Here is a 12,244-nt window from a genome sequence, read left to right on the forward strand (position 1 = left end):
GCGCGCCTCTGCCCGCAATAAGAGGGCGGCCAGGCGCCACCTTGCGGGCCGAGGCGAGAAACGCCTGCAACGAGCAGCGTCCGCTTGAGGGGAGACAAATAGCGGGAACGGCAACTCCAAGCTGGCTTTTAAATAAAGTTTAGCAGGAGGTTTTCAGGACTACTAGCCAGGGTGAAATGCAGAAAAATAAAATTAAATACAAAAAATAAGATGGTTGGACACCACAACCTGTGGTGTCTGAGGAGCTGCAGTTTGCGTTTTGTTCTGAGTGGAGGCTTTGTGCCTGTCAGTAGCTCAAAGTGTATCAATCCGCAGTAGTGCTGGTAGAAATATTTCCAGAAATAATGGAATTCCTGCTTTGGCTTCCTTTTAAAGCTAACAAGACTTCTAAATGCTGCATTAACTCAACAGATTGGAGCTGCCTCGATTTTGCAGTTTCAGGCAAACCCAAAGGGACATGAGAAAATCCAAACTCAGAAACTGATTTCGGATATGACCAGAATGACAGATTTTAAAAAAGGAAAGTTTTTTTCCACAGCTATTAAATCAGTCTCCTTCACAGACTCTGTTTTTAAATTCCATTATCCATCCAGCATTGCTCCTTGTATACAAAGCAATATACAACACTGATTCTGCAAGTGCTGCTTCGTGGCGTAAAGCGATGCTTCTGATAAAATTTGGTTTCCTTACAAAATGATTCATCGCTGCTCCTTGACTAGGAAGCAGTGCAAAATGGTGTTAAAAATCACTGCATGCCTCCAAAGCGAGGAAGAAACTGAGGCAAGCCAGATGCTGCTACCTCTCCTCCCAGAGTAGGATCTGATCCTAGGAAAGAAACTGAAGTGACACAGAGTGATAAAACACACTTTTTCCTCTGACTCAAGCAGCTAATCGCAGAAATAGATCCAACAGCCACTGTTTTGTGAGTAGTCCTTGGCTGATAGCAGCAAGGCAGGAACAGCAGCGTCTTTGTGTTTTCCTGAAATTCTCCCCCACTGAAGGGGCAAGGGGTCACTGATTGCATAGTCTTTGCTCCATTGCACACCCTCAGCTATTGTTGAGCCTACTCAGAGAGCAACAGACTGAATGTGCCGCCCAGTCTTGGAACTGAATCTTTTTTTTTTTTAATTTGCTTGAAGTAAGATTCTCAATAAATGTAAAGCACCTGTTCATCCAGAACAATGTCTGTAACTCATTGGGTGAAGACTGTATGAAGTCCTGCATCTGAAGCACACAGCTTACACCAGAACCTCTTGGAATATGATCATCTTTGTTACCATCTCCTAATCCTTATAAAGGGATTTGCATGGTACAGGAAGATTTACAATGTAATTACTATTCCATAATCCGGGCCAAGGGGAAGAAACTTCAAATATTTACGATTTTTTTGGACTGCATTTCAAACTTTTTTTCAGCTCTAGAAAGACAACACTGGGGAGGCCGCCCAAGGGTGTTCAACACACCAAATACAGTGTTATCATATTGCTTGTAGGCCACGTAAATTTATTCTCTGCCCGTGTCACCACCATGCTTGCCATTATTCAAAAGCACAGAAAGTATGTTAATGGAAGCTGCTTGGAAAGCGAGTGAAACATTTTTGAGCAAACTATTACTAGACTGCTATCACTTTACCTTGTGTAATGTACACTGGGGAAAAATAAAGAGAGAGAAAATGTAAAAAAAAAAATTAAAAAAAAAATAGTAAACCCAATTGCTTCCTAGTCAGTTGTATAGGTCTAAATTTACATAGCAGTTACATTCTTCAGTTTTAACCACTCAAGGTCTCCAGCAGAACAGACAGTTACACAGAACCATGAAGATCAAGACTGAAAATAATGGTTCAGAAGCACTGCTTATGTGGAAAGGCCCAAACATCTGAAAAGTTATCCCACACTCCTTTGATACTGAACCCATCCTGCTACATGTATGTGCTAGGAGTGATACTCCCAAAATCACATGTACAATGACAATTACTATTTTATATTCAGTCCTCCCCTCCCAGTTTGTTGGACTTTTTATTAATGATGCAAACTCTTTGGGGCAGGCAGTCTTTGATCTATAAGCAGATACTGGCTTTTCCAATATGACTTTATGGTGTCTAGCAACAAGGTGGTTCTTACAACGTTGTCACTGCCCAACATCAGACAGCAACGTAACAGATGCAACAGCAGCAATCGATGCAACAGAAAGAGGTCCAAAAACCTCATGCTTTGCACAGGGGCATCGCTGCAAGTAAAGCATCATTAATGCCAGTCACCAGCTTACACCTTTATTACCTCTCAGCTGAAGGATGAGTTTAGACTGTGTTAATTAAGAGCAAAGAAAGATTCAATTGAAGCATAAAACAGAAAATTTTAGTGCCAGTTAGCATGCAGTGGGAAACAAAATGTGATATAGTGAATAGCAATAATAAAAAAAAACTCTTTATCCTCAGGGAAAGCCAGTAGTTTTGAAAGCAGGTTCACAATCTGGATTTACATACTCAATTAGTTTTTAGAAATTTCATAATTATGGCTATATTCCCCTCAATTCTGTACTAAGATAATGGGGGTGTGAGGCATTTTTTATCCGGACAGACACCCCAGAGGACTCTGTGTAGGGCTCACACTGATAGGGTGGGGATAGGATTGCCTTTGACAAAGAAAGCAAGCCTGTATATGCAGCTGGAGTGGGGCTGGAAAGGGGCTGCCAAAGGAAAGCGTGGGATACAAAAAAACACCAGTGTTACTAGTTTTTCCTATGGGCAGGTGGCTGCTGGCTTTCTTTTCAGGCTCACCCTGGAACTACGGCCGGGTTATGTTACCAAGTATGGACTCAGTATGTTGCACGGATAATTTTCATCAATCGCTCCCTTTTCTTTCTCTATTTTCTCTTCTTTTACAGTCAAGCAGCATTTCTCAACCTGTCAGAAAATCCAAGGCAATACAGGGCATCTCTTCCTATCCATCATACAGTCCCTCTGCAACTCAGATGACAGCTTTTATCCTTACATTTGAACATTGTCTCAAGGCACAGTTAGGTAAGATGATCCAACACATTTGTTTGCTCCCAGGCAGGGAGGCCTGCCATCTCCAGCATCCATTCCTCTGAGCACTTGGTACATTGACTCATCTTGCTAACTTGGCAGACGGTGCTTGTGGAGATGGCAAAGGGCAATGCTCCTCTGCTGCAGAGTTGCTGTGTTTAGGGGCAAACCTACAGTGCTGAAAAAGGAAATTAAACAATAGAAATAATAAATTAAAAGAGCACTGATATTGAGAGAACCAAGAGCTTAGTGAGCTTAGTGCCTAGATTTTCACAGCTTGCTATCTGTAAAAGCTCACCTGAGAGGCAAGTAGAGGAAGAGTGTGAAATTTTGTATGTTACAGAGTAAATAGTAGGGAGCAATACAATACAGTTGTATCTCTCATGTCTTCTACATATACAGCGCAAGTGATTTGCCTCGAATGTGTGTTAGGTTACAGCTCAGATCATTCTCTCTGTTATGGTGAATGCAACAAAAACACAATTATTTCTTTCTCCAGCTCCACTCTCCCTAATGTGTGGCTACCCCAGCAGCACGGGGATCAATCTTGATGATCATGAGAGGCTTAAATGTCAGAGAAAGAGAAAAAAATTAGGAAGTAGAATCAAGTGTGGGATTAGATCCATTGACACTGCTTTTCTTGCAAAATCATTTTTGCTTTTTCAACAAAGACGTAAGAGAGTATAGATCACTCTGCATTTTTTATAAGTAAGTTTCATAGCTAACTGGGCTCAATTCAGTTAGTTATTTGCAGAAGGAATGCACTGTTTTACCTGTGTTTCCATATCTGGAAAAATGACAGTGACTTCTACAGTGTTTTGACAATACACTGATGGGGAGCATTTTAGGAGTTCAAAGTTTCTCTCCTTGAAAAACTTTGAAAACACTTTGTGGGCGAAGATACCAAAAAGTTTGGGAAAAGTATTTTCTCAGACAATCTAGCTACCCTAAAGACTTCTCTGAAGAAAGGCAGAAGAATTACTTAAACCTGCACACACAGCGTAAAGTAAACAGTAGCACAGTGTAAAGTTGCTATCAAAAGATCTAAAAAATAAAAATAAATTAAGGAAACTGAGGTATCTGCTTCTAATCAAAGATATTAAGCAGCATTAATCTAGTATTTCGGGTTTTGTGCCAGCTTTTTCCAAGTTTTAGCTTGTCTTTTGATAGATTTTTGCCTCATTTTCAGTTCGTTTCACTGAACAAAACTAACAAGAAAATGGAAATATCCTTCAGTAAAACAGCAAGTTCTTCTGATAAATATTAATTTCCACTTTTTTTTAAAAAAAAAGGTGCTTGTTTGAAGTTTTATAAGTAGTAGCTATGTGTGTTAAAGCTCCCATTCTTTGCATCAGCTTAATTTAAAAAAAAATAAATCAGCCAATCAGAAGTGCCTAGACTGACGCTGTCTCCCTCGGCTAATCCAAGGCCAGTAGAGGGATAATTTGATTAAACTGAGACCCTAATTTATTTAGCTTTAGTTCTGGATCAACCTCTCCTTAATAGAGTGCTGTCGTCTCCAATTGTTTGATGAAAATTAAAGTGACATAAATACCATGGGACTTTTTCAATCTGATTAGTCAGCTAACTTGCATCAATACTACCCCAGCCATCAGGCGCTGGCGTCCTTCCTTTCACCAGCCTCACTAACAACTGACAAGTTCTCCTTGAAGAACGGGCACCCACGCTGCCACTCAGACCCCCACACTTAACCCATCATCCGTCCTCAATGGCTCTTGTTTGACAAGGTGCCCACACCTTTTTCCATTGCTGTTCATCAAACAAAGCTAAATATTGTTTTATTAGCAATCAATAGCCTGTTAATCCCAAACGATTTCACAAATCCACTGAGCTCCCAAGCTGATTATAAACGTTTGGTGGGGGTTTTTTTGTTTTGTTGCTTTTTTTTTAAGCTGCTAAATTTCAGATGGATTTTCTCCTCTCTTGACCCTCCCGCTCTGATATGGGACATTGTAGCTGGTAAGCAAAGACACACACACACACAAAAAAAAAAAAGTCTTTTGTTTTAATGTTGCCTTTAACTGAACATTTACAAAGTTTTGTCAAAGTTTTTCAGTTTAAATTTGATCAAACCTATACCTCGTGGTGTTAATCAACAGATTTCCTTGCTCCTCCACTTTCTGGCCATTTGTTTGAAACTTAAGAATAAGAAAACTTCTGAGCCTTCCTCTTGCTTTTACAGCAATATAGTAAATTCTTGCTTAGTCTGCGGGCTGATGGAACAAGGAGTGAGAGGGGGAACTAAGCTTTTTTTATTCACAATATATAAAATGGTAACAAAGCTGAATGCTACACCACTGAATGATGCACTGTTCACATCCAAGTCAGACAGAATGCTTGGGCAGGCCTGATTCACTCTGACAATCCTTTCTTTGCGTTCTGGGTCATGGATGTGTCTTCTGTGAGGCACGAGGGGAGCAGCATCAAAACACATTTCCTCTTGGATTTACCCATCTTTGCTTGTTTTACTGTTTGCCTGCCTTCACCCCAGAAATGCTGATCATGACAGCTGGTAACATGATGGCCCACTGACCATGGTGCAGATCACCAGGCCATGGCAGATGGGCTCTGCTGGGAGGCACACACAGTCTGATAATGATAGGAAAAGGGAAATGGTTTTAAACTAAAACAGAAAAAAATTTAGCTTAGGTGGAAATTCTTTCCTCAGAGAGTGGTTGGGCACTGAAACAGGCTGCTCAGATTGTGGATGCCCCATCCCTGGAGGTCCCCAAGGTCAGGCTGGATGGGGCCCTGGACAGCCTGATCTGCTGGGGGCCACCAGCCCATAGCAAGGGTTGCACCTGGGCATCTTTAAGGTCACTTCCAATCTGAGCCAGCCTGATACTACAATTCTATGAATGACTGTGCATACTTTGCCCAAAATAAATAGGAATAGGAATAGGCAGATTTTGCTCTTTGGTGCAAGAAAACCATTCAAAGGTTAGTCGTCTTTTTCCTGGACCTGAAAGATTCAGCTATGATTCAACTAAAAAACAAAAATGGACTAAGCACATGTCTTATACCCTCTGTGCGAGGCTTTATCATACCTAACTTTGTATTAACTAGGAAATGAAAAGTTGTTTTGGCTGATAAATTCCTCTGGGCTACCTACTGAAACAAAACAGTTTTTCCACTTCATCAGCCATGTAACAAAATACCAGTTCTGAAATGGATTATAAAAGTAATGTTTTAGAGGCAATGTTTCAAATTAGTAACTATCCAAAAGTGCTCCTCCATACCTAGGCACAATTAATGTGAATGCAGTTGCTCAGAGAATAACATTAAAATAGCTCCAAAAAGGACTTATAGTCTGTTTTAAATGGCTTTCACATATACTCAGGTCTCTCTTGGGATTACCTCAAACTCTTTTCTAATATATTTTCATTTGGACAAATATCTATCCTGACAACAAAGGAACATCAGAAGATTGGAACATACTATCAGAAAATTACACCTACCTATTTTCAAAAAGGTTAACATTTTAAATCTTAGATATTTTGAACAAGGCATGCAAGTTTTTGACAAGACAAATAAGATGGACGGTGGTTTTTGTTGTTGTTGGTTTTTTTTTGTTGTTGTTTTGGTTTGGTTTTTTGTCCCCACTTTCTTTTGGCTACTGCACATAAATAACCATCTTTTTTTGCCAGGAGTAAAAATGGGCCTACAGTCTTGAAGAAGTTTTTTTTCCAGTTTTGTATTCTTAAGAACAAACAACAAAGACTAACACAGCAGGGACAGTTTGTGGTTCAATTACTGATCAAAATACATGACCTAAAAGATCTTTACTGTTTTGTTTTAAAGTTTAAATGTTTTCTATGGGAAAAGAAAAGAAAATAAATATACAAATTTATTGGTGAAAACAGAAGTTACAGACCTGCAAATACAGTTGTTTTTAACCTGAATGCTGGCTTATAGCCATGACATTATGTCAAGATTGTAGTAGCTGCCATCTACCGAAGTATTCTGTTCTTGGAAAACAGTATCATGGTTCTAAAGTGAATTCCTCATATCCCCATTTAAATTTGTTGTTTAGATCAGCAGACTATTTGGCGGACACAAAGAAGCTAAATGAGAGTCTCCATTCCAGGTGCACAGCAAATACATTCCAGCAGCAGAAATTAGGCTCTGAAGCAACAGCAGCTTCTTCAGACAGCTTCAGACCACAAATGTGGTACAGATGGTGAACCCAGCGAACCAGACTGAATCTTAGCTGGTGGATAACTTAGTGTGGCACAGATGTAAAACCTCATGCATCTCACTTCTGTTTATTGATCCGCCCCTAACAAATTACTTACTAATGTATACATAATGTTTTCTGGTGCCAGACTGAGAGCACTGTTACTCAAGAGTTCTTCCACAGAGGAATAATCCCTGTGAATTGTTACAAATTGTCAGTACTTAGAGCAATTCCCCCATTGTTTCATCACTTCCTGCTAGGGGCCGCCTGCCTCCACAAACCAACCACTGGTGTTCGTTGATGCTCACACCAGTACAAATTCAGGTCATCCTACTTGTTTACTGGAAATCTGACTAGTAGCCAAATCATACAGCTGGAAGCCAAGGCAGACACTGAGCAGCTGTTGTCCAAGTTACACAAGCAGGAAGGAGTCTTCCTGCTTTGCTCAAGCTGTCCAGCCCCCTGCTTTGTTTGGCAATATTCAGAGCACAGAGGATACTGCAGCTATGTAGTTTTCCTATTAATTGACCAGATATTTTTGTTACCTAATCACTTAGACACTACTCGGTGTGCTTAATGGCCACATGATTTGTATGCCTATGTTCGGCCTTCTGAACTCTAACAGCCCAAAACTGAACAATGTGACACTCGGAGAAGCTGAAGATCAAATCTGGACCCAGACCCAGGGCAGAATTACAGAGCCAGCAATGAATGCAATTCCCAAGCAGATTCATCTGGATGTATAGTAATTCAATAAAACTAAAACTAAGTCTCAGCAGTTTTAAAAGTAACGGCTTGTTTTGCCCTTCAGCTTTCCATGCTTTGATATATATCATTAAATAATTCTATTCATGTTATTTTCACTTTTGACCCCTAGAGAAAAATCTGTGATTGCAGAAGCACAAAAGACTCTGTCTTTGAAAAACAGCAGAATGAGAATTGCCACTTTATGTAACCATTACAGTAAACTGGGTACAGTGCTATTTAGCTACTAATACTTGGCTATTTTATCCCAGTTCTACGCCCCTCATCCCAGCAGCCTGTTTGCTCCTTACTAAAGTTATGTGTTCAATCTCTTGCTTCCTGTTTTTATTGCTTACTTATTTCTGTTTTGCTACATACAAATCTCTGTGCTTGCCTTCTAGGAAACCCTTCTCATGTGGAGGAGACGTTACCAAAATATACTGAAGGAGGGAAGAGAGCTCAGCTCAACAGGCAGCTTGAGCTGCTTAAAGGAGAACGGGTGTGACCCTCCAGTGAACCCCTGATTTGTATACAGCAGCAGAGGGCACTAGATAACAAGCAACAATTTTCTGTGTATGGGCGTAGATTTTCCCACTCTATCTCAGAAACTGTTTGACTCCTCGCCCAGCGGGCAGCTGGAGCTGCAGTGCACATACAGAGCAGAAGGCAGGGCAGGGGAAGGGGCTACTGGCAAACCCAGGTGCCAAAGCCCAATGACTCACTCTGCCACCAGCACTTCACAGCCTCATGCAGCTCTGCCCAGAGTTAGAACTAAGGAAACAATTAGGCTCGGGGCCACTTAATGCAGTCACACCTAATTCTGTGAATGCTACAGCTTTAGCCAAACCCTGTAGTTTGTCAGGTCTGGTGAAGGTGGCATAGATGCTGTGTGGGCATTTGCCTTTGTGTTGGACATTCTGTGTTACAGAGGTTTCAGCTGCTTTTCGGAAATCTCTGAATCTGCTCAATTGTACAGAATTGTAGGTTATTATAGGTTGTCTATATACCTGCAGTCTACACAATGACTTCACTACAGCAGCCTGAATTTACTGCCCATGAAAGCAGAGCATCTTGAAATACTTACAGATTGTTTATGCGGTGAATTGAAAATTGGAATATGAGACTTGGGAGCTAGCACTGCAAACAGTCAGATTTGACTCTAAGCATTTTTTGTGTGGGTGAAACAGAGAGAGCATGGTATGCCCAAAGCAGATTAAATGGGTTGAGTTATATAGAATCACAGAATCATTAAGGTTGGAAAAGACCTCTAAGATCACCAACTCCAACTATCCTATCACAACCATGCCCACTATATATCTCTCCTCCTCAAGGGCCAGGCACAGGAAGCCTTGTGTATTACTGCTAGCACACCTTGTGCAAAACTAATCCCTTCCTCCACACTATGAAAGCACTTCTTGGGCAAATCCTTTTCCTTCCCACACACAGCCTTCATCATCGGAGAACACCGGGGGGCAGTGCAGCTCTAATTTGGATCCAAAAGCCACATGATCTGCACAAGTGAGAGCAAGGTTCTAGTTTCTACCATTTCCCTCCTTATTGCACACAGTAATTACACCCTTTAAATCAGAGATGTCTTCCTCAGCCACCTCCACATTTGCAGCAAATATCTATATATAATGCCAAAGGGGGAAAAAATATAGAAGAAAAAGAAGGAAGAATGAATGGAAGAAAAATGACAAGGGCAGCCTCTTTTTCCTAAGCGTAATGAAGTGGCTCTATTGGTGCCACTGGGAGCCACGTCCTGGAAAGTGCTGATCACACACAGTTGCCCTGCAGTGCTACATCACAAGTGCTCAGGGCCCCAAAACAGACCAAGTGTGTCTGAAATCGATCTCTCAGCGCTCCCTAGTAGCAGCTCTGCAGGATGAAGATCTTCAGGCTTCCCTTGGACTGCAGCAACAGGGGCACTGCAGGGGCCTTGGAACTGCAGACTGGTGAGGTGACAGGAAAATCCATCAGCTCCTTTTCTCACATCAGTCTTTTTCAACTCTAAAATACTACTGAATAACTTGTGATAGGCAGAGAGTATCTTAAGAATGAGATAAAAAGGCAGGGCCAAAGGATGCCAGTGTGCTGATTTTTTTATTACTTTTTAAAAATATTTTTGGAATAACAATTCATTGCCAATAGAATTAAGTGCTTCCTGGAAACAAAGACTAAATATTCTTCCCACAATTTGATGTCATCTTGAACAAGGAGATAAAAGATTCCATTACCTGTCAAAAAGCCATAATTGCAATATGTAAGCCATGGGTGTCTGAACTTTTGGCTTGCCATGTTGAGTGAGGAGGAATTGTCTTGGGCCACATATAACATAGATAATACAGCTAATGTATATATGTAACAAAACTTCTTTTTGAAAACATATTTTTAATTTAAACAGCATCAAAAAAGGGGGCAACAAAAATATAAAACTAGCAGTTGGATGCATAGGATTCAAACTATGCCAAAAAAGAGAAGCAGATCAAGAACTGTCAGTCCAAATGGCTTTAAAGATGACCATTTGAAAAAAAAAGTGCTTACTTTTTCTTATTAGTGCTTTGGGCAGATTTGTTCTGCTCTGCTCTGATGGCTAGCTAGAGAGTTCAGATTTCCTCTGTAAAATATATTTAATTGTCTTCTCTCACATTTATTTTAGTTTATCCATTTTATGGTGTTCCTTCCAACCAAACACTTCAGTGAAAAGACATTTTGCAAAGTAAATGACTAGTACTACCCAAACAAAATAGTCATTGAAGTAACTGGCTAGTTTGGGGCAATAAGGATTGCCTCACTTGGTGCAAAAAATTCAGTGTTAAGCACATTTTTCCCAAGAACACTGCAGCAAAGTAAACCACTTACTGCTAACAAAAGTCTGTTGTTCACAGGATATTGACTTTAACCAGGCTCTGTGGGAGACCCTGCTGATGGACTGCAGAACCTAAAGAATGTGGTGGGTTTGAAAACTCTGCTTCTGCTCTGGGTCCTGGCACATCCCACAGTGCTGGGAAACACTTGGAGGCCCCAGCATCCATGAGATGTGTGGTATGTTATCAACAGTACAACACACAGCATGCTGCGCTGCTGCACAGTGCTCACACACTCTCTGGAGCCACACCAGTGCAGAAGGGATTGTGCTGAAATAGTTCTTAGGATGAAGCTTTCAGTAAATTCTAGAGTTTGTCCATTTCTGATACTTCTGTGGTTTCACCCTTTTGGTGGGTATTATGTTCCTTGAGATTGTGTATATGCATAAGAGAGAGAGATATTTTAGAAATGATTAGTGATATTTGCAGTCATTATTTTTAATTGTTGTTTTAGGAACTAGTATTTACATAAGCTACATTATATCTTAATATATATTTCTGCATTTACCTTATATGTGTTTCTAATTTCAGCTTACTTAGTAGTTAGATTGAAGGGCTATGAAGAAATCACACAACCACATGGCTCCTCGATTCATCTTCACCCCACAGCAACATTATGATTCTTTAATTTTAAACCTCCATTTAAAATAAATGGAGTATCTTTCCAGGTAGTTATCCAAACCAGGAAAAAGAAACAAAAATGGAAGGCACAGCACTAGGGTAGGGCAGAGGAGCCTCTCTTGGCAGCATCTTAGACTGGATGATGTAAACCTGGGACCAGAACCAGAGCCGAGATTCTGCTGGATTCCAGGCAGGCACAGCACTCTGATGAGGTCCCTTGATAAGAACTGGGGACACTTTCTTATAAAGTCCCAATCCACAGATTAAATCCATTTGAAAATAAAAAGATAATACCACAGTGCATCCATCTTCTTCTTCTTCTTCTGCAGGTATATTTACCAGCAAAAAAAAGAAAGAAAAAAGAAAAAAAGTAAAAAAGTACAAGTAAAGTAAGTAAAAAAAACAAATAAGACAGTACGAAGAACCTAAAAAAAAGAAGACAAACAAAAAAACAAACAACACAAAAAAAAAGAGAGAAAATTTGAAACTGAGAAGATGCAGTTCAAAAAGAAAAATTTTAAGAAACAACTAGGAATCATTTATGGAGCTGATGCTGTGGAACTCAGCTGCACTGGTATACAAAATTTGTATCTCTCAACATCCTCATATTTATAACAGGCTTGTAATGTGCAAATCTAACAAAATAAACAGAGTAGACAGTGAAAAATTATAACTAAGTTTTAAAAAGAAAGGAATTGTAGTAGTTTGAAAGATTGTTATTCTTGAGTGGGACGCTAGAAGTCTTTAATCTGCATTCACACCACTATAAAGGCTATTTGTCACTGCAGT

The sequence above is a fragment of the Meleagris gallopavo genome, chromosome 5, assembly GCF_000146605.3.
Source record: "Meleagris gallopavo isolate NT-WF06-2002-E0010 breed Aviagen turkey brand Nicholas breeding stock chromosome 5, Turkey_5.1, whole genome shotgun sequence".
Taxonomy (NCBI): domain Eukaryota; kingdom Metazoa; phylum Chordata; class Aves; order Galliformes; family Phasianidae; genus Meleagris; species Meleagris gallopavo.